The 23,704-nt window shown below is 45.9% G+C and overlaps 1 long non-coding RNA gene across 1 annotated transcript in view; it reads left to right on the top strand.

Annotated features, from left to right (window-relative positions):
- The window catches only part of LOC115093087, a 100,491-nt gene that overhangs the window by 48,503 nt on the left and 28,284 nt on the right, over positions 1-23,704 (top strand). The window contains exon 2 of the long non-coding RNA XR_003857166.1: positions 19,163-19,282. This is a non-coding gene — a long non-coding RNA (uncharacterized LOC115093087). The remainder of the gene's footprint in view (positions 1-19,162; positions 19,283-23,704) is intronic.

Genomic DNA, 23,704 nt, shown 5'->3' with positions numbered 1-23,704 from the left:
CCATCGACAAGGCGATGCAACGTCTTCAGGTTCCTCTGGCACAGACACCGGCACCGCCTGTGGAAACGATCATCGACTCGATTCCGGCAGTGCTGGCACCGCTGCTATCCAGGATGGAATCGCTTATGGCCGCTTTTCCACTGATGGATCCTGGGTCTCCGATGGCTCCGATGCCCTCCCCACTGACAGCATCATTGGGAGGAGAAACACAGTTCTGCATCACTCCATCTGGAGTTCTGCCTCAGCCATCGAAGCCTATACGTCCCACGCCACGGACCCATCCATTGGTGTCAATACGTCCATCGGCACCACCAAGCCATCCATCGATGCCCTCGATGCCTGCACCGGTGCCTTTGATGCCATCATCGGTGCCTCCGGTAATTCCTCCGATTCCTTCGGAGCCTAGACCGGGACCTTCAGGCATCCAACCACCCTGTCCTCCTCTAGTTCCTAGAGGTGCAGGTGCTGATCCTTACGATACCTGGGGTGATGATACTTCAACAGACACCGATTTACCTTCACCACCTTCACCCACTGAGAGTAGGAAGCGTTCTCCTCCAGAGAACCTCTCCTTTATAAACTTTGTGACTGAAATGTCTGAATTAGTTCTTTTTCAATTACAGTCAGAACAGGATCATAGGCACCAGATGATGGAGTTGCTCCAATTCCTGGATACCCCTAAGGTAATCACCTCTATTCCCATCCATCAGGTCCTTCTCGATCTCCTCAAGAAGAACTGGGAACATTCTGGATCAATTGCTCCAGTACACAGGAAAGCTGACACTACCTATTTGGTGCAGTCAGCCCTAGGTTTTCAAAAATCACAGCTTAATCACCACTCGGTCGTGGTAGTCTGCACAAAAGAGAGCAAAGAAGTCAAAGCCTCATTCGTCTGTTCCTCCTGGAAAGGAACAGAAGTTCCTAGATAACATTGGTCGCTGAGTATTCCAAGGTGCCTTGCTCATCGCCCGAATTGCCGCCTATCAGGTTTGTATGACCCAATATAACAGGGTCATTTTTAAGCAGATACAGGACTTCTCAGACTCCCTGCCTCAGCAATTTCAAGAACAATTACAAACCCTAGTAAACAAGAGTTTTGAGGCAGGCAAACATGAGATTAGAATTTCTTATGACATTTTTGACACTTTTACCAGAGTGTCTGCAGCCACTATTTCAGTGAGACGGTGGGCCTGGCTCAAGTCTTCTGATCTTCGCCCAGACATACAAGACCGGTTATCCGATTTGCCTTGTATCGGAGATAATCTGTTTGGCGAACAGATTCATCGGACGATTGCAGAACTAAAGGACCATCATGAGATCCTAAGACAGCTCTCTTTAATGCCTTCCAACTTCTCCTCAAAACAGCCCTTCAGAAAGGTATCTAAGAAGTCATTCTTCCGCCCGAAGAAGTCTTACGCGCCACCTACCAGATCCGTGCCATGAGTCCTTATCAAAAACCGCAGGCTCGTCAAGCCCGTAAACAAAAACCACAACCAGCTCCTCAACCAGGACCTGCTTCCGGATTTTGACTTCAACCTAGAGAGCAGCAGCCAGATTCCTCTGTCACACATAACAGTGGGAGATCGATTGTGACTCTTCTATAACATGTGGCATTCAATTACATCCGACCAATGGGGTATTGGCAATCATTGCTCAGGGTTACCATCTGAACTTTCTCGCCCTGCCACCGGACTCCCCACCTCTACAGACGTGGAGAACATCTGAACACTCCATTCCTCTTGATCAAGAGGTTTCCCTCCTTCTCTTGTCAAGAGCAATAGAACCCATTCCATACTGTCAGCAAGGCCTAGCGTTCTATTCCTGGTACATCTTAATCCCCAAAACATTGGGAGGCATCCGTCCTATTCTGGACCTACGGGCCCTCAACAAGTACCTGCAGTGAGAAAAGTTCAAGATGGCCACCTTGAGCTCGCTTCTACAAAGAGGAGACTGGCTCTGCTCTTTGGACCTCCAGGACACATACATCCATATTGCGATAAGTCCAGCTCATCGCAAGTACCTGAGGTTCCTAGTAGGCCCTAAGCACTATCAATACCGAGTGCTTCCATTCGGCCTAGCTTCTGCACCACGCGTCTTTACAAAATGCCTTGTAGTCATCGCAGCCTTCTTCAGGACACAAGGTATTCACGTAAACATAAACATAAAAAGTTGCCACACTGGGTCAAACCAAGGGTCCATCAAGCACAGCATCCTGTTTCCAACAGTGGCCAATCCAGGTCACAAGTATCTGGCAACTACCCAAACATTAGATAGATCACAAGCTACTATTCCTCACTGATTAATAGCAGTTTATGGATTTATCCTCCAGGAACTTATCCAAACCTTTTTTAAACCCAATTACACTAACTGCACTAACCACATCTTCTGGCAATGAATTCCAGAGCTTAACTGTGCACTGAGTGAAAAAGAATGTTCTTCGATTTGTTTTAAATGTGCTACTTGCTAACTTCATGGAGTGCCCCCTGATCCTTCTATTATCTGAGAGAGTAAGTAACCAATTTACTTGTTCAAGACCTCTCATGATCTTAAAGACCTCTATCATATCCCCCCTCAGTTGTCTCTTCTCCAAGCTGAACAGTCCTAACTTCTTTAGTCTTTCCTCATAGGGGAAACGTCTACCCCTATCTGGATGACTGGTTAATCAGGGCTCCCACTCAGCAAGCTGCTCTGTTGTCCCTCAAACTAACCTTACACACTCTAATTTCATTGGGATTTCTCGTGAATTACGACAAATCCTACTTAGTCCCATCTCAAATCTTGTCGTTCATTGGGGCAGACTTGGACTCCTTACAGGCAAAGGCTTTCCTGCCTCGACAACGAGCACTGACTCTTGTATCTCTTGCTCACCAGCTGCAGTCTCAGCACTCTGTGACTGCAAGCCAATTTCTCTTCCTCCTGGACACATGGCGTCTTCAGTCTATGTCACACCAATGGCCCGCTTGGCCATGAGACTCATGCACTGGACTCTGAGGTCTCAATGGACTCAAGCTATTCAGCCTCTGTCGGCCATTGTCCACGTCACCGACTCACTCAGTCTGTCCCTCGCCTGGTGGAAAAATCAGATCAATCTCCTCCAGGGATTGCCCTTCCAGGTTCCAAATCCTCAAATCATTCTCACCACCGACGCTTCCATCCTCGGGTGGGGAGCCCACATAGCCGATCTGCAGACACAAGGCTCTTGGTCTCCGGAGGAAGCCAAACACCAAATATATTTCCTGGAACTTCGAGCAATCAGATATGCTCTCAGGGCTTTTCAGGATTGCCTCTCAAATCAAGTCATCCTGATTCAGACTGACAACCAGGTGGCCATGTGGTACATCAACAAGCAGGGAGGCACAGGCTCCTTCCTTCTGTGTCAGGAAGCTGCGTAGATTTGGGTGGAAGCTCTCTCAAATTCGATGTACCTCAGAGCCACCTGGTTGCCAGGAGAGGACAATGTGCTGGCTGACAAGCTGAGTTGCGTCTTTCAACCGCACGAGTGGTCTCTCAACCCCTCAGTAGCGAACTCCATTTTTCAGCAATGGGGATATCCTCGAATAGACCTCTTTGCGTCCCCACAAAACCACAAAGTGGAAACCTACTGCTCTCTCATTCGCAGCAAACTCTCTCGACCCAGAGACGCATTCTCCCTCTCGTGACAACTGGTCTGCTCTATGCATTCCCTCCACTTCCTCTTCTCTCGAAGACTCTCGTGAAGTTACGACAGGACAAGGGAACCATGATCCTGATAGCACCTCAGTGGCCACGCCAAGTGTGGTTTCCCATACTTTAGGATCTCTCCATCCGCAGGCACATTCCCTTGGGAAACGACCCACTTCTGATCACTCAGAACGACGGGAACCTATGCCATCCCAATCTTCATGTCTTATCCCTGACGGCATGGATGTTGAAAGGTTAATCCTTCAACCACATCGTTCAAAAATCGTTCAGAAACAATTAGCTGAACACCTAGACAATAATATACTGTACCCATCACAACATGGATTTCGCAAACATTACAGCACCGAAACCTTACTTCTCTCATTGACTGTCAGCATAATTTGAGGTTTTGACAATGGTAAACATTATATTCTTCTAATGCTTGACCTATCCTCTGCTTTTGACACAGTAAATCATGACATACTGATAAAAAGACTCGACGAAATAAGATTAAAGGAAAAAACTAAAGCCTGGTTCAGATCATATCTAAGCAACAGATATTATCAAGTTCAAATAAAAAACACATTGTCAGAGAAAATAAATCTAGTAACTGGAGTACCACAAGGATCAGCACTATCCGCCACACTCTTTAACATCTACCTGCTGCCACTGTGCCATCTTCTAGCAGGCCTGGGTATCATACACTACATATACGCCGATGATACTCAAATATTACTACCAATCGAAGACTCACTGGAAGAAACACTAAACCTAGCAATCATGTACCTTGACATCATTAAACAACTACTAAACCAAATGGAGCTAGTCATTAACATAGAAAAAACCGAATTCCTCCATCTTGAACGAAAAAACATGACAGTCATCCATTCTCCTATACTACTAAAAAACAATCAGAAAATTGAAATAGCCGAGAAAGTACGGAACCTCGGTATAATATTAGACACAGAACTCAGTCTCAAACAACACATATCATTAAAAGTCAAAGAAGGATATGCCAAACTAATGGTCCTCTGAAAACTTAAACCGTTACTAAATCAAATGAACTTCCGAACTGTCCTACAAGCCCTAATATTTGCTAGCACTGACTACTGCAATGCCCTACTATTAGGATTATCATACATGACAATAAGACCACTCCAAATACTCCAAAACTCGGCCGCAAGAATCTTGACAGGCAAAGGAAAAAGAGATCATATCACTGAAATGCTAGCTTAACTACACTGGCTGCCAATAGAATACAGAGTAAAATATAAAACCCTTTGCACTATACATAAACTAATCCATGACGAAAAAGCTGAATGGCTAAACACAGCACTCCGCGTCCATGTCCCACACAGAAACCTGAGATCTGCCAACAAAGCCCTACTAACCACCCCCTCAGTCAAAACTATAAAACTAACACAAGTCAGAGAAAGAGCACTATCATTGGCCGGACCGATACTATGGAACACATGCCCACAGAGGTAAGACTACAGAGAGATTTCAAAGCTTTCAAAAAGAGCTTAAAGACATGGCTCTTTAGAGAAGCTTTTTTTACAAAGAGAGTGAGAGAGAGAAAAACGCTGAAAGCTGTACAAACAAAATCTATACACAGCACTAGCACTGTATATGTATGTATGTCATGGTTTTGTTTACTACACCTCTTAATTGAATATATAATCTGTTAGTCTGTATTGTAATCACAGGTCAGATTAGACATCACTGAACATATAGCCATTTTTATGAAACTATGTAACCAAGCTTATCAGGCACCTCCATTAACAACAATAGCAACAGATACATGTATAATTTTCTATATGTGCCCCTATGTAAACCGTTGTGACGGTAATATACTGAACGACGGTATAGAAAAGATTTTAAATAAATAAATAAACACTTAACCTTTCTAAACCAATTTCCCATGTCTTGATTGCTTCACGGAAGCCTTCCACGAAAAAAGCTTACTCTTACAAATGGAAAAGATTCACGTCATGGTGCTCTTCTCAGTCCCTTGACCCCCTTTCCTGTCCAATCCCGAAGTTTCTGGACTATCTATGGCATCTATCTGAGTCAGGTGTAAAGACTTCCTCAATTAGATTGCATGTTAGTGCAGTAGCCACCTTCCATAAAGGTGTTGGGGATGTCCCTATATCAGTACAACCTCTTGTAACATGCTTTTTGAAGGGCTTGCTCCATATCAAGCCTCCACTATGTCCTCCGGCCCCTTCTTGGGACCTCAATCTGGTTTTGGGTCGGCTCATGAAACCACCGTTCGAGTCTCTTCACTCCTGTGACCTTCGATATCTCACATGGAAAATGATTTTCCTTTTGGCTATCACTTCAGCTCGCAGAGTTAATGAATTGCAGGCTCTAGTTACTTATCCGCCTTACACTAAACTTCTGCAGGACCGGGTGGAACTCCGCACTCACCCTATGTTTTTGCCTAAGGTAGTTTCGGAGTTTCACATTAATCAATCCATCATACTACCTATCTTCTTTCCCAGGCCCCATGCCAACCCAGGGGAACAGGCTCTGCATACACTTGACTGTAAACGAGCTCTAGGGTTTTACCTAGACTGTACAGCTGCCCACAGGGAGAGCACTCAGTTATTCGTCTCTTTCCACCCTAACAAATTAGGGAAGCCTGTGGGTAAGCAGACTCTCTCCTCCTGGTGGCGGACTGCATATCCTTTTGCTATTAGCAAGCAGGCATTCCTTTCCAAGACCGTGTTAAAGCACACTCTGTGAGGGCCATGGCGATTTCAGTAGCACACCTTCGCTCTGTGCTGCTTCCTGACATTTGCAGGGCTGGTACCTGGAGTTCTCTCCACACTTTTGCAGCCCACTATTACTTGGACAAAGCCGGAAGACAAGATTCCATCTTCGGCCCGTCTGTCCTTCGTAACCTGTTTACAACGTGACGTACCAACACCCTTCCACCTGCCCGGGGGGGGGTTCAGGATGCCATCTACCAAATTCCGCCCCAGTTGTTGTGCCTGTTGCATGCCTTTGGGTACGTTTGGTGCATGTTCGGACATCCTCATCTCGGTACTCACCCATATGTGAGGACTACCATCCTACTTGTCCTGTGAGAAAGCAAAATGTTGCTTACCTGTAACAGGTGTTCTCATAGGACAGCAGGAGGTTAGTCCTCACGAAAGCCTCCCGCCGCCCCGCGGTGTTGGGTTCGTAACGTTTTATTATTTTATTTTTCGGCACTGCCTGTAGCTTTCAAATAAGACTGAATGGGGACCCCTGCTGGCTGCAGGATTACTGCCATGCTGGGCATGCCAGTAGGGGCCAGTCAAAGTTCTGAAACTTTGACAGAAGTTTTCATTGATTGGGCTCCATCCTGATGATGTCACCCATATGTGAGGACTAACATCCTGCTGTCCTTTGAGAATACCTGTTACAGGTAAGCAACATTTTGCTATATCCCATGCTACTGATGCTAGTAATAGAAGTGGTTATTTTCTAAGTCAACTTGATTAATAGCAGGTAATGGACTTCTCCGAGATCTTATCCAAACCTTTTTTAAACCCAGCTACACTAACTGCACTAACCACATCCCCTGGCAACAAATTCCAGAGTTTAATTGTGCGTTGAGTAAAAAATAATTTTCTCCGATTAGTTTTAAATGTTCCACATGCTAACTTCATGGAGTGCCCCCTAGTCCTTCTATTAGCCGGAGCAGTTATCGACCCATTTGGGTAAGTGGTGAGTCTCTTTTGGTATTGTAAGTATAGGAGTTTTTGCTCATAAGTAGTGGAAGCATGGTTAAATGTTTGTTTTGCCCTTTCGTACTTAAAGTAAGTGCGGTTGCAGTCGGCGAGTAGAAAACATCGGTTGATTAGTAAAAAAAAAAAATTGTTTGATTATTTAAAAAGCGGTTATACTTATAAGAATAGGATTTATGTAAGGTTTTCATTATGTCTTATAGGTAACAGATCATGGGATAACATGATCTGTTACCTATAACAGATCATGTTATCCCATGATAACATGATCTGATAAATTGATAAATGTTTATAGATTGTATTGCTGGTGATGTTTGCAGCAGGGTCAGTATGTTTTGAATATATTTTTGTTTGTTTGTGTCGGGGTGTCTTTTAGGGGATTGATTTATATATTTAGTTTAGTTGGTGATAACATGGGATTATTGTTTTCGTTTGTTGTATGTTACATTCTTTGGGTTGTATTGCAGAAGTTGTATTTTCCCTGATGAAGCCATATTGGAGAAACAAGGGCCTCTTGTAGGGTGATTGGTGAATAATCGACAGGGTGATTCGTGAAATATTGGCTGTTTGGAAAACATAGGGAAGCTTCAACACTGTTGAAGGCAGCACGACGCGAGTATTGGCCTGGATCTTTAAAAAAAGATCAACATTCACAGTGAATATGGCAGTCAATTGATTGAGACTGTTGAAAAAATTATTGTGACTATAAGTTCATTTTATTGAGATTTAAGGGCACTATTGTCATAAATGCTCATTGAAGTAATATAATCATGTTATTTGCTGTTATATAACAAACAGGTCAATTCATTTGCTGTACTATAAACTATTGTTTATCCACAGGTGTTTCTTCATTTTGTTATATTTTAACGGGTGAATGAATGTGGATGAGTGTGTGTGATATGTTATTTATTGTTAATGTTGTGTAATATTGGACAATAAATACTGTGAACTCTCTTTAAATTGTATGATTATAGTAATAATATATGAGTGGTAGATAATTCCACCCATAGTGTTTACCTGCTTGGTCCTTGGAACTCCATGAATGGTCCCTGAACCGATGGGTAGCAAATTTGATATTTTGCCAGTGAGACGCACACTCAGTGCATCTGTCTGAATCTGTTTGCATTCCCTCAGAACAGGAAGGTCCCACTCTTCCCTTCCAGAAAGAAGGGTAGAGCAAATTAGCCTCAGATGGATAGTCTACTACCCTAGTGCGGTATATAAAAACTTTTAAATAAACAAAATAAATAAATAAAGATGTCTGCTGTATGTCTGTCTTCCAATTCTTCAAGTTATGAAGATTCTGTTGGAGCTCAAGGTATACGGGGGAAAGCAAATGTTGCTTACCTGTAACAGGTGTTCTCATAGGACAGCAGGATGTTAGTCCTCACATATGGGTGACATCACAGGATGGAGCCCAATCACGGAAAACGTCTGTCAAAGTTTCCAGAACTTTGACTGGCCTGTTGAGAACTGTGTTTAGTGTGCCCTTGGGCCTCAGCCCGGCCCAGACTTTCAGGACCGAGCCAAGGGTTGACGGTGGCTCCGTGTGGCTGAACAATTGTGCCCTCGGCCAGGCCGGCAAGCTCCCATGGCCAACATCCAAGGATGTTGGATGGTGAATGGTCCTTCGACCATTCCGGGCCCTTTCGGACCTGCTGCGAGCAGCATAGAGCAGCAGGCCTGGCCTGAGGTTGCGGGCAGACGGCCTTGGCACAAAGACATGACAGAGAGTGATGCGAAGGCATCTAGACGAAGACAGAGGGTTGATGCAACGACATCCATGGCGAAGACACATGGCTGATGCAACGGCATCCATGGCGAAGATACTTGACATCCACATAGGCAACAGAAGGCATGGATATTGGCACTCTCTCAGGGCGCCCTACTCAGGCCACCCGCGGGACTGAGTCACGGACCACCCTGTCCTAGTACACACCCTACACAGCCCCTAGAGGCTGGTCACGGACCACGACGGGAGCAGGACAGCACAGGAACACACAACCACCTTGCGGTTCTGAGGGGACTGAAAGAGGTCTATTTGGGATGACCCCATTGCTGGAAGATGGAGTTTGCCACCGAGGGATTGAGAGACCACTCGTGTGGTTGGAAGACATGACTCAGCTTGTCTGCCAAGACATTGTGCACTCCCGGTAAGTAGGTGGCCCTGAGGTACATCGAGTGGGAAAGTGCTTCTGCCCAAATCTGCGCAGCTTCCTTACACAGGAAGAAGGAGCCTGTGCCTCCCTGTTTGTTGATGTACCACATGGCCACTTGGTTGTCAGTCTGAATCAGCATGACGTGATTTGATAGGCAATCTGAAAAGCTCTGAGAGCATATCGCATTGCTCGAAGCTCCAGGAAATTTATCTGGTGTTTGGCTTCCTCTGGAGACCAAGATCCTTGTGTCTGTAGATCGTTCATATGGGCTCCCCACCCGAGGTTGGAAACGTCTGTGGTGAGAATGAGTTGAGGATCTGGTAGTTGAAAGGGCAGTCCCTGGAGGAGATTGTTCTGATCTTTCTACCAGGCGAGAGACGGAGTGAGTCGGTGATGTGGACAATGGTCGACAGAGGCTGAGTAGCTTGAATCCATTGTGACTTCAGAGTCCAATGCATGAGCCTCATGGCCAGATGGGCCATTGGTGTGACATGGAATGAGGACGCCATGTGTCCGAGAAGGGCAAGGAATTGTCGAGCTGTTGCTGTATACTGAGACTGCAACAGGTGAGCGAGGGACACTAGGGTTTGCACTCATTGTTGAGGTAGAAAGGCTTTTGCCTGCAAGGTGTCCAAGTCTGCCCCAATGAACGACAAGGTTTGAGATGGGACTAAATAGGATTTCTCGTAATTGACCAGAAATCCTAGAGAAATTAGTGTGTAGGGTCAAATCCATGAACGATCGAGCGGCTTGCTGGGTTGGGGCCCTGATTAACCAGTCGTCTAGATAGGGGTAGACGTGAACACCTTCTTTCCTGAGAAAAGCTACAAGACATTTGGTAAAGACTCATGGTGCCAATGCTAGGCCGAATGGAAGCACTTGGTATTGATAGTGCTTTGGGCCTACTAAAAACCTGAGGTACTTGCGATGAGCTGGAGATATCACAATGTGGGTGTATGCGTCCTGGAGGTCCAGAGAGCAGAGCCAGTCACCTCTTTGTAAAAGAGGCAGAAGCGAGCCCAAGGTTACTATCTTGAACTTTTCCCGCTGGAGGTACTTGTTGAGGGCACGTAGGTCCAGAATTGGACGAAGCCCCCCCGGATTTTTTGGGGATCAAAAAGTACCGGGAATAGAACCCTAGGCCTTGTTGTGAAAGTGGGACGGGTTCTATTGCTCTTAACTGGAGAAGGGAAACTTCCTGCTCCAGGAGGAGAGACTGATCGGTTACTCTCCACGCTTGTAGAGGTGGTGAGTCCGGTGGAAGAGCAAGAAAGTTTAGGTGGTAACCCTGAGCAATGATTGCTAGCACCAATTGGTCGGTTGGGATTGATTGCCACATGCCGTGAAAGCGGCACAATCGACCTCCCACTGGTATGCTTGGCAGAGGAATCAGGCTGCTGCTCTCCAAGTGAAAGTCAAAAACCTGAAGCAGGCCCCGCCTGGGGAGCTGCCTGTGGCTTTTGCTTCCGGGGCTGGCGAGGCTGAGGTTTTTGATAAGGCCTCATAATTCGGGACCTTGGTGGTGGAGGATAGTACTTCCTTGGGCGGAAGAATGACTTCTTAGAGTCCTTCTTGAAGGGCTGTCTAGAGGGGAGTCAGAAGGTATCGATGAGAGCTGTTTGAGGGTCTCATGATGGTCCTTTAATTCAGCCACTATTTGCTGAATCTGTTCACCGAACAGATTATCTCCTATACAGGGCAGGTCAAAGAGCCTGTCTTGTACTTCTGGGCGAAGGTCAGAAGACTTGAGCCAGGCCCAGCGTCTTGCCGAAATGGCAGTTGCAGACACTCTAGTGGAGGTGTCGAAGATGTCGTAAGCTGTTCTTATCTCATGCTTTCCTGCCTAAACCCCTTGTTGACAAGGATTTGAAGATGTTCTTGGAATTAGTCAGGCAGGGTTTCAGAGAAGTCCTGTATTTGCTTGAAAATGGCCCTGTTGTATTGGGTCATGTACAGCTGGTAAGAAGCAATTCTGGAGATGAGCATGGCCCCTTGGAACACTCGTCGACCAATATTGTCTAGAGACTTGTGTTCCTTAACAGGAGGGGTAGAGGAGTGAGGCTTCGTCCTTTTTGCTTTCTTTTGAGCCGATTCTACCACAACTGAGTGGTGGTCGGGCTGAGATTTTTGAAAGCCAGGGGCTGACTGTACTAGATAGGTAATGTCAGCCTTTCTGGGTACTGGGGCAATGGATCCAGGGTTTTCCTAGTTCTTTTTGGGGAGGTCAAGAAGGACTTGATGAATGGGAATAGAAGTGATCACTTTAGGGGCATCCAGGAATTGGAGAAGCTCCATTATCTGGTGCCTATCATCCTGCTCCATTTGAAGCTGAAAAGGGACGAACTCCGACATTTCCTTCACAAAATTAATGAAAGAAAGGTCCTCTGGAAGAGAATGCTTTCTACTTTCAGTAGGAGAGGGAGGTGAAGGTAAGTCATCGGTGTCTGTGGAAGTATCATTTATTTATTTATTTATTTATTTTTTTAATATTTCTATACCGGACTTCACGAATAGAATTCACATCAGGCCGGTTTACATGGAACTTAGGGGATAAACAAGTGTAACCAAACAAGAAGGCTGAAACAAGCAAAGTTACATAAAACAAGGGCATTGAACTTGGGGGCTAAAGTAGCCAGGAAGAAAGGTAGAGCGAAATTAGCAACAAATAAATAATATACAACGGGTTATGAGATTAGTAATTATCTCATTTCTTAGGCTGAGTCCGAATTGTCATTTTGACTAGGGGAAGGCTTGGAGGAAAAGCCAAGTCTTCAGTTATCTTCGAAAGGTGTGAAGGCAAGGTCAGTCGGAAGTCTGTTCCAGAGGACCGGGCCTGCTGTGGAGAAGGAACGTTCTTTGGTGGTTTTTAGATGGGTGTATTTTGAAGGTGGGACTTGAAGGGTTCCTTTATAAGCTTCTCTGATGGGTCTTTCGGACGAGTGGTGTTTGAGAGGGTTCTGAAGGTCTAGTGTGAGCTGTTGGTGGATAGATTTGTGGAGTATAGTGAGAGCTTTATATAGAATTCTATATTTTATTGGCAGCCAATGTAGGTTTTGAAGGATGGGGGTAATGTGAGCACGGCGGTTGGTATTGGTTAGGATTCTGGCTGCTGCGTTCTGGAGCATTGTATAGGTTTTGTGGCTGAAATGGGGAGCCCCAGGAGTAATGCATTGCAGTAGTCTGTTTTCGAAAATAACGTAGATTGAAGGATGGTTCTAAAGTCCTGAAAGTGGAAAAGGGGTTTGATTCTTTTTAAAACTTGAAGCTTATAGAAACAGTCCTTGGTGATATTATTAATTGATTTCTTTAGATTCAGGTGATTGTCTAGTATAATTCCTAAATCTCTAGTTTGAGAGATCTGTGGGTCCAGAGCTGTAATGTCGGTGTTGGTCGAGTGTTCAGGGGAGATAAGAAGGATTTCCGTCTTGGATGCGTTTAGAACCAGGTTCAGGCTAGAGAGGAGGCTTTTTATGGACTTCAGGCAATTTTCCCAGTAGTCAAGCGTTTTTGGCAGAGAATCTTTTATGGGGATCAATATCTGCACATCATCTGCATAGAGGTAATGTGTTAGTTTTAGGTTTGTGAGCAGATGGCAGAGGGGCAGTAAGTAGATATTGAAGAGGGTCAGGGATAGAGAAGAGCCTTGTGGGACGCCTAGCATTGCTTTATAAGTTGGTGATTCTCTGTTGTTGACTCTAACCTTGTAGCTTCTATTTTTGAGGAAAGAGTTGAATCATCTGAGGGCGAGTCCAGCAATTCCAATGTCAGATAAACGGTTTAGAAGAATGGCATGGTTTACTGTATCGAAGGCTGCTGAGATATCTAGGAGGACCAGTAGGTATGAAAGCCCTTTGTCAAGACCCAGAAGGATGTGGTCTGATAGGGAGATGAGGAGGGTTTCTGTGCTGGAGGATTTCCGGAAACCGTACTGTGAGGGGTATAGTATTTTATGTTCCTCGAGGTAGTCAGAGAGTTGTGTGTTCACAATTTTCTCTGTGAGCTTTGCTAGAAACGGAAGGTTGGATATAGGTCTGTAATTGGAGAGTTCTTTTGTATCCAGGTTGTGTTTCTTCAAGAGAGGTTTGAGAGATGCAGATTTTAGTTCATCTGGATAGTTTCCTTGAGTTAGGGAACAGTTTATGAAGTTAGTCAGTGCTCTAGAGATGGTGCTGGGGATGAGGAGCAGAAGTTTAGTAGGGATATGGTCCGTCGGATCGCTGGATGGTTTCATTTTTTTAAGGGTTGATTCTATCTCCAAGGTGGTTGTAGGTTCGAAGGAGTCGAAGGTGGCTCTGGGATGATGGGTGGAATTGGAGTCTACAGCTGGGGTCATTGGGTTCGTGGGAAGAAGTGCCAGTGTGTTTGTGATTTTATCTTGGAAGAAGTGTGCTAGTTCATTGGCTTTTGATTGAGCCTGTTCATCTGGGATAGTAGGGGCAGAAGGTTTTGTGAGTTGGGATACGAAGGAAAACAGGGCCCTGGCATTGTATTGTATATCGTGGATTCTGCTTGCATAGAATTTTTTTTTTGTCTGTAGAATAGAGATCTTGTAGAAATGAAGGGTACGTTTGTACTCAGATAGAGTTGTGGAGTTGGGGTTGTTACGCCATAAGCCTTCTTTATGTCTGAGGTCTAGCTTCATCAGTTTAAGTTCCGGAGAGAACCAAGGTTGTTTCTTTTTTTGTGACCAATTGATGGTTTTCGTCATTTTAGGACAGAGTTTGTTGGCTATTGATTCCGTGATGTTGCTCCAAGAGGGAAGGGCCGCGTTGGGGTTGGAGATATCCATATTAGGAAGATCTTTAGTTAGATGTTCGCTAAGAGTGTCGGAGGGACATACTTTTCGGAAGTGGATGGTAGATTGAGGTTGAGATTCAATAGGATTTACTTTGGTGGAGAGAGTAGTTGATATCAGGGAGTGGTCTGACCAGGGTACAGGGGTGCAGTCTGGAGAATTATAGTAAGACAGGTTAGAATTAATGAATATGAGATCAAGCGTGTGTCCTGCTTTGTGGGTTGGTTTATTGATGATTTGTTCAAAACCCATGGCTCTGAGAGTTGAGAGTAAGGATTCAACATTAGGAGAGAGAGGTGAGGCATTAACATGAAGATTGAAATCCCCCAATATCATAGCCGGAGAGTCTGTGTTGATGTATTTGGCGATAGTTTCTATGAGAAGGGAGGCTTCGGTGTCGAGTATACCTGGTGGAGCGTAAACCAAAAGAATTTGGATATTTGAACAGACCTAATTCCAGTTTTTTTGTGGGGAACTTGACTGGTTGCTGTGTAAGATAGAATTCTTTCTTGGCGGCTAGTAGAAGCCCTCCTCCTTTTTTTTTGAGTCTTGGGATTGAGAAGAAGTCATAGAGGTGTATCGGTAGTTGGTTTATCAGGGGAGTGTCAGAGCTTTTTAACCAGGTATCTGTGATGGCACAGATGTCTGGTTTGGAATCTAGTAGGTAGTCATTGAGGATGTGGGTTTTCTTAGTGAGGGATTGGGCGTTGAAGAGTGTCAGAGAAAATAAAGTGAGTCCTAATAGCTGGGTGAGAGGTGAAATCATGATGGGGATGAGTGATCTCTTAGTGTGGCTTAAGGGACGTTGTAGCAGTCTCAAGTTGTGAGAGTAGTGATGATGAATGACGGGGATGGGGTAGGTTAGCATATTGGCTCCACAGGTGAAGTAGGAAATAAGGTAATTGTGAGGGGGAGTTGAAGATATTGGTTTTTGGTACTCCTGTATTGTGATGTTCTTAGCTAAGGTTGTTGGTGCTTGGATGAGCGAGCTAGAAATTTTTTTTTTTTTTTTTTAATGTATAAGGGTTATTAGGGGTAGTTGATGAAAGTTTGTTTGTTTGTCTGTCTGATGTGATTGAGTGTGGTTAGAGTTGGAGGTCCGTTGAGTGCTGGTCTGTGAGTCCGAAGGGTGCTGGTCTGTCTGTGTGTCCGTTGAGTGCTGGTCTGTGAGTCCGAATGGTGCTGGTGTGTGAGTCCGTTGAGTGCTGGTCTGTGAGTCCGTTGAGTGCTGGTCTGTGAGTCCGAATGGTGCTGTTGTGTGAGTCCGTTGAGTTGAGTGCTGGTCTGTGAGTCCGTTGAGTGCTGGTCTGTGAGTCCGAATGGTGCTGTTGTGTGAGTCCGTTGAGTGCTGGTCTGTGAGTCCGTTGAGTGCTGGTCTGTGAGTCTGTTGAGTCCGATCACCCCAAGTGTCATAAGGATCAGCAGGCTGACCTGTAGGATGAGAAGGGGGTTGGATACCCGAAGGACCCGGCTGAGGCTCCGAGAATATCGAAGGAATCACTGGGGCCACCGTGGATGCCCTGGGGGATATCGGTGCTGGCATCAAAGGCATCGATGGCGCCGATGTGCATATCGCCCCCGATGAATGAATCGGCGGCGAGGGATGACATGACATCGATGGCTGAGGCAATACCCCCGAAGGAGGAATGCGGAACGGTGTTTCTCCTCCCGAGGAAGCTGTCAACAGGGAGCGCACCAGAGCCATCAGAGACCCGGAATCACCGGTGGAAGGGCGGTCATGAGCGCCTCCATCCGGGATAGCAGCGGTGCCAGCGCTACTGGAATCGGGTCGGTGACCGGTTCCACTCTCGGTGCCGGAGGAACCTGGAGTCGTTGCATCGCCTTGTCGATGGCCGCCTGGACCAGCCGGTCCAGTTCTTCCCGGAGACCTGGGGCAAGCAGCCCCGGCTCCGTGACGGAAGAGGGAGGCTGAGGCACAGTCGGAGGGACCACCTTTACAGGCGGAATCGCGACTCCCAAACCCCGATCGGGTGAGGGTGGCCTCGATGTCTCGGTTGCAGGAATGGTCTGTGCTGTTCCTGGATGGGGCTTCTTCGATGGTGGCTCGGACGGTGGCGAGGTCGATGATTTTGCTCCTTCAGTGGTCCGAGACGAAGCCGATGGCGATGTTTCTCCCTACGATCCCCTCAATCTTGAGGGGGAGAAACGGAAGTCGATGGCCGTGAAGACGTCGATGGTGGACGGTCACCGGACGGTAGTCGATGCTGGTGCGACTTCGGTGCCGGTTCCGATGACGTCGATGTGATGGACGGCGTTGGGGTGTGAGCATGGAAAAGGAGTACCATCTTCTCCATTCTGGATTTGCGACCTTTTGGTGTCATGAGGGCACATTTGGTGCAAGTCAGGACATCATGCTCACGGCCTAAACACATTACACAGACTCCATGAGGGTCTGTGATAGACATGGTGCGAGTACAGTCCGGGCACCGATGAAACCCCGACGCCATGGCCATAGAAAAATCGAGCCGCGGTATGGTCGACGGCCAGTTGACCGCGAGGGCCAAACTCGACGGCAATCGACGAAAAACGGTGAAAAGCTTACCGGAGTACCGCGGCCTAAGAAAAGTTAGAGGGACCCCTGTGGGGCAATTTAAATTTAATTAAGTCCGTGAGGAAAATTCCTGTCAGGAATCTCTTCAGAGCTCCTAAACCGCGAGGCTACTGCTGCACGAAAAAAAGAAGACTGAAGGGGGACCCCTGCTGGCTCAGGGTTAGTGCCTTGCTGGGCATGCCCAGTAGGGGCCAGTCAAAGTTCTGGAAACTTTGACAGAAGTTTTCCGTGATTGGGCTCCATCCTGTGATGTCACCCATATGTGAGGACTACCATCCTGCTTGTCCTGTGAGAACTATACTGATAGCTTTCTTTTGGATGAGACTGGTCTGGTTCCCACTCTCAGCAAGAAAACCAATTGTGGACTGAGGAATTCCTAGATCTCATTACTCAGGATTAGGGAGGTTGTGCCATCCCAATGACTGATCCCTGATGCTCACCGCCTAGATGTTGAGAAATTGATCCTGCAACCCTCGATGTATTGGTGGATGTGCGTCAAGTTCTTTTGACTTCAAGAACAGATTCTACTAGAAAGGCCTTTTGGATTTAAGTTGAGGAGATTTGCTATGTGGTGTTAGCATGAGAGCCTAGATCCTTCCTCTTGCTCCATACAAAAACTACTTGATTACCTTCTACATCTTGACTAACTCAATAAGAGTTCACCTTTGTTTATTTGGTACCTACCATCACCACGTAGAAGATAAAACTAGTTGTCTAGTTCATGCAGGGCCTGTTTCATCTGAAGCCTCCCATCAGGCCTCCTGCTGTGTCTTGGGACCTCAATGTGGTTCTATCCCAACTGATGAAAGCTGTTTTAGCCACTATGCTCCTGTGACCTGAAGTACCTGACCTGGATGTTTGTATTTGTGGTGGCAGTCGCTTCAGTATGCAGAGTCGGTGAGCTTCAAGAACTAGTAACTTATCTACCTTTTCCAAGCTTGTTCATGAGAGGGAATGTGTTGCACACCCATCTGAAGTTCTTGCTTAAAGTGGTATTAGAAATCCAAATTAACTGATCAATCGTCCTTCAACATTTTTTCCCATACCACATATCCACTAAAGTAAACAAGCCCTATTGATTGGACTTCAAGCAAGCCTTGACCTATCTGATTCAGACTGAAGCTCATAGAAAGTCCCCCCAGCTTATTTGTTTTGATACCAGCAGACTGAGGACATCCATTGCCAAACAGACTCTTCTAATTGGCTAGATGATTATATGTCTTTCTGTTATTCCCTAGCAGGCTTGAATCTAGTGGGCCATGTTAAGATTCACCCTGTCTAATTCATGGCAGCATCAGTGACTTATCTGTGATCAGTCGTCATGCAAGGCTCCGATGTGGAATTCTCTCCATACATTCACACCTTACTATTCTTTGGACAAGGATGGCCAACTTTACAGTAGGCTTGGCAAGTCTGTTCTGCAGAACAGACTTGCAAGACTTGCCAGACTTGCCAAGACTGAGACTTGCAGAACCCCCAACTCATTTCCCTCCTGGAGCCCATTTATTTTGTTCCAGACTGTCCCTCATAGATTAAGTATATAGGAAAAAAATGACTTGCTGCCAAGAAAAATAACATTGTGTCCATTGATATTTATTTTCCTCTTTTTTTGGGGGGGGGGGGGGGGGGCAACCTGTAGTTAGGGACTCTGCATGTATGAGGACTGCCAATCTGCGTGTCTTCTGAGAAATCAGACTGCTTACTTGTAATAGGTGTTCTTCAAGGACAGCAGGATGTCGGCCCTCACAAAATCTGCCCATCTTGCCTTGAAATTGGTTTCTGTGTGTTTTTTTCTGCTAAGATATAAGACTGAGAGGTCCCCATGTGGCTGCAAGGCATACTGGCATGCACAAGCCTGCATAGTTGAGGCACAGTCAAAGTTCTAGAAACTTTGAGATAAGTTTTCTTGGTTGGGCTCCATAGGATGTCACTCACATGTGAGAACTGACATCCTGCTGTCCTCTGAGAATACCTGTTACAAGTAAGCAACTCTGCTATATGATCATGTCTTATTTAGATAGAGGTAATAGTATAGGAATGGCATTAGTTTCTGAATAAATAATGTAACTTCATTTCAACATTTTCGATAAAAGCTTGAGTTTTACCTTATGGTTTTATTTTATCATCTTGCCATATGCTTCCATTTCATTTATAATCTATTTAAAATGTGTGTTTCAGTCAAATCGTATGTGTTCTATTTAAACATTTTAAATAATTACTTTTGTATGATTTGTTTCAGGAGCTTGTGCCCTTACTCCTTCTAAACAGATACGCAGTTATCCTTTCATTCAGGATTCATTGTTTCCCTCAGGCAAAGCTAAAATCTTTAGCCCAGGAAGAGATAAAAAAGGAATGAAAGGTAATATATTTTTGTGACGTGAAAATTGATGTTTCATACTTTTCAGTCATTCATAATCATGTTAATACAAGTGTGGCTTAAATTTTGTATATAAACTAAAAAGAAACATGTAAAATAAATCCAAAAGAATGATGCTTTTTATAATTTTACTTATGGATGGCTTCTGATTTTTTTTTTTTTAAATTTTGCAGTTCCTTTGTGCTCTTTTGTTCTTCTAGTTGAACTGGGACTAGGGCTGGGGGTCTGGCTATGAGCTTTCATTTGAAACTTTCCAGGGTTTTTTCCTCCTATTTTATATCCCTTCTACCCTCAACATACTCATTTTATAATTGCAGTTACTGTCCAGGGGCCAAGCACTAGGGCTCGTTCCAGAGCCCTATTATATACCCTTTAGCCCCTAGGTGTCACTCTTAAGTAAATTTTATGACTTCTTGCTGTCTCTGAAGCATTCCCACCTGTTGCTGACCTGGGGATGCACAGCATTTGTTTCCCAAGGGCTTCTAATTTCTACACCTAAATATTATATGATCTGTATGTGTTAGGTTATTTTTGGATTTCATATGCATGTAAATAATTACTTCAAAATGAAAGATAACTGCATTTTATCCAGTACTACCATCGGGTTTACTGGTCTGTGGTATCCCGAGTTGCCCTGGAACCCATTTAAAAACTATCATTACATTGGCTACTTTTCAATCATTGGGTAAAGTGGTACATCTGCAATGTCAAGAACATGCCATGCTGGGTCAGACCAAGGGTCCATCAAGCCCAGCATCCTGTTTCCAATAGAGGCCAAACCAGACCACAAGAACCTGGCAAGAACCCAAACAGCAAGAAGATCCCATGCTAATGATAACAGTAATAGCAGAGGCCATTCCCTAAGTCAACTTGATTAATATCAGTTAATGGACTTCTCCTCCAAGAACTTAAACCCAGTTACACAAAATGCACTAATTACATCTTCTTGCATCAGATTCCAGAGCTTAATTGTATATTGAGTGAAAAATAATTTTCTCCTATTAGTCTTAAAGGTGCTACTTGCTAACTTCATGGAGTGCCCCCTGGTTGTTCTATTATCCAAAAGTGTAAATAACCAATTCACAACTACTCATTCAAGACCTCTCATTATTTTAAAGACCTCTATCATATCCCCCCTCAGTCGTCTTTTCTCCAAGCTGAACAGCTCTAACCTCTTCAGCCTTTCCTCATAGGGGAGCTGTTCCACCACCTTTATCATTTTGATTGCCCTTCTCTGAATCTTCTCCATTGCAACTAGAACTTTTTTGAGATGCAGCCACCAGAATTGTACACAGTTTTCATGGTGTGGTCTCACCATGGAGCGATTCGGTTATGATATCAAGGTGTTTGGTGGATTTTCAAGGGTAACAGTGATGTTATCTCCTACGGGGAGGAGCCCTGTAGGGAGACTGATGCACCGGGCTAGACTCAATAGCACAAACACAGAGAGAGTTTATTTTATTGTACAGCTAGGATGACCACTAGAGGTGGCAATAGAGAGCAGGTTAGCTGGTAGCAGTCTATAATCCTTGGCGAGGGAGACCCGTCCCACAATAGTGGTGAAAGGCTCTGATGCAGACTGGCAGATGTTAAACACACACTCGTAGCAGAGTAGAGAGAATCCCAATGAGCAGTAGAGAGGATAGGTGTTAGCAGTCCATGGTCCTCGGCAGAGTAGACCCGTTCCACAATGGTGGTGTAGGGCCTGATGCAGAGAGGTAGTGAGGAACTGATGAGAGACAGACTGGTAGAAGTAGTACTCACTCTCTGTAGCTGATAGATGGATTTCCAGCAGGTTGAAGAATGGAGCAGGCACCAGGAAAGACACACAGGCCCTCGAGCGAGTCCCTGTAAGAGGATAGGCACCTGTAAATAAGCAGAGGGCCCCCGAGGAGCGGGTACCCAGGTTAGAGAACCCCGAAGGGTGAAGATGGCTTCCAGTGGAAAGAAGTGGCAGAGTACCTTCAGATCTGGGAATACCGATCCTTGCTAATTCGGCAAGAGTCAGCAAATGGGCAACCTTAAATATGCGGAAGCAGTGATGTCACTCGAGGGGGACGCCCCCGAGATTCGCGCCAACACTGCTACAAAGGTAGGGACATGCGCGCGTGCCTTAGGAGGCCTCGGGTCAAGATGGCCGAATGCCATGCCAGAGCCGCTCCGTGGAAGCTGGAGGGTGCTGCATGGAGACGTCACGGACGCCATTCTCCCGATGCTGTTGGAGAAAGCTGAGAGAAAGGTGAGGCATGTCGGGCGAAGTCGTCTGAGCCTGACGGATGCAGCAGATACAGAGCCATTATGACATTTTCCATTAAACATTCCCTTCTTAATAATTCCTAACATTGTTTGCTTTTTTGACTGCTGCAGTACACTGAGCCGATGATTTCAAAGTATTATCCATTATGATGCCCAGACCTTTTTCCTGTGTGGTATCTCCTAATATGGAACCTAACATCATGTAACTGCAACAAGGGTTATTTTTCCCTATAAGCAGCACCTTGTTCAGCACCCGCTTTCCTAATGCATCCCCAGGCATCTTTTCTGGGGGCACCATGCTGTCTTTTACTTAAGGATCACGCTGTGAAGAAAGTGCTAGGGTCGATTACATACTCCTAGTGTCTCCTTGACAGCAGGAACCTGGGAGAGGTCTGCTGGTTAAGAAAACAGATGCTGAATTTATCGGTGTTAATTTTCCTATTCGGTACACAGCCACGGGTTCGGAAAATGGATGCTGGTGAACTGAACATCCGTTTCCTGAACTTGATTGCTGGCACTTTTTAAAACTTTTTTTTAAATCTTTCATTCCTCTGACTTAATATCGCCACGATATTTAGTCGGAGGATGTTCAGAAAAGCAGTATTTTCTGCTTTTCTGTGCAATTTTTTGGGGCACTCAGAAATGTGCGTATTGGACGTACAATTTTTTTTACTGCATGTGGAGTGAATAACTAATAGCCTCATTCACATGCATTTACATGAGATGAGCGCTATTAGTTTCCCGGCACATTGGATGCGCGTTGTGGAAACACTAATCCCCTTATAGCATAAGGGGCTGTGGATGCACCTACACAACCCACGTCCAATTACGAGTTAAACAGTGTGCTCCACTAAGTGCAGTGTATTGCATCAGCCTCTATGTTAGTTTCCTTGACCACATCTTTTGGCAACAGATTCCATAGCTTTTGTTGTGTTCCGTGCCCGCGGCCATCCACGGGCACGGCCCCCTACCTCGTTCCCCGACCGGACCCTCGACCGCGGCGAGGCCGACTGCCCTGCGCTGGGACCAGCACCCCCGCGCAGCGCCGCAGGTCCCCGGGCTGGCCGCCGGGACCAGAGCCGTCCCTGCTCCTCCCTCGTGGCCGCCACTGCTCTCCTCCGTGTCCCGGATCCAAGATGGCCACCGCCATCCTTAGGCACGAGGCCACGCCTCTTCGCTAGATATAAAGGGACCTTGTCCCTTTAATTGGCCACAGCTGATTCCTATCCACAGGGTCAGAGGAAGTATAAAGGGAGACTTCCTCCAACCATTCCTTGACTTGGCAACGTCTTCGATCGCTGTCTAGTCTGCTTGCTTCGGTGAGTTCCTTGAGCTTGGCTTCTGCTTCCTGCTTTGTCTTGGTGTTCCTGGTTCCTGACTTCGGATTGGCAAGTGGTGATTCTCTGGCGTACGACTTGGACTGGTGAGCGACGACCCTCTGGCACCCGACCTAGGACTTTTTCAAGACTACCGTCTCCAAGGGCCCACCTAAGTCCCAGCGGCCCGGGTCCCTACGGGCTCCTCCCGGGGGGACCGCGGGCTTCCAGGGGTGAAGACACATCTCCGTTCCTCGGCGTCACGACTCTTCGTCCGCCTCCACCGTCACGCCTGTCTACAGTATCAAGGGTCCACCGATCACATCTTCGGTTCCTGCCTCGCCACCCGATGGGAGAACCTTCGGGCCTTCCCCCAAGGTATTCCATCCTCTCGTTGGCCCAAGGGTCCACAAGCCTGAGCATAACAGCTTTATCATGCACCAAGTGAAAAAAATTCTTACCAATATTTGTTTTAAATCTGCCAGTTGCTATTTTCAGGGAGTGTTCCATAGTCTTTGTGTTATTTGAAAAGGTAAATTACCATTACCTATTTACCCAATTCGCCCTACTTATGATTTTATAAATCTCAGTCATATCCTCTCTGTTATGTCTTTTCCAAGCTAAAGAGCCCTAATCTATTTAGCCTTTCTGCATAAGGGAGCCTCCTATTTCTCCAGTCAGACCAGTCCAGATGAAAGGGTCTGTCCATCGACCAGCAGATGGAGATAGAAATTTAGGTTAGCTGACATCGCCCCTTTTAGGCATCTGTACTGACATTAGCCTGCAGTATTTTTCGTCTTCAGTAGATGGTAGGTAAGTATTCCATGCTGTA

This window comes from Rhinatrema bivittatum, chromosome 5 (genome assembly GCF_901001135.1).
Source record: "Rhinatrema bivittatum chromosome 5, aRhiBiv1.1, whole genome shotgun sequence".
NCBI classification, from domain to species: domain Eukaryota; kingdom Metazoa; phylum Chordata; class Amphibia; order Gymnophiona; family Rhinatrematidae; genus Rhinatrema; species Rhinatrema bivittatum.
The sequence above is the reverse complement of the archived record's forward strand: the minus strand, read 5'-3'. Positions and strand labels throughout refer to the sequence as shown.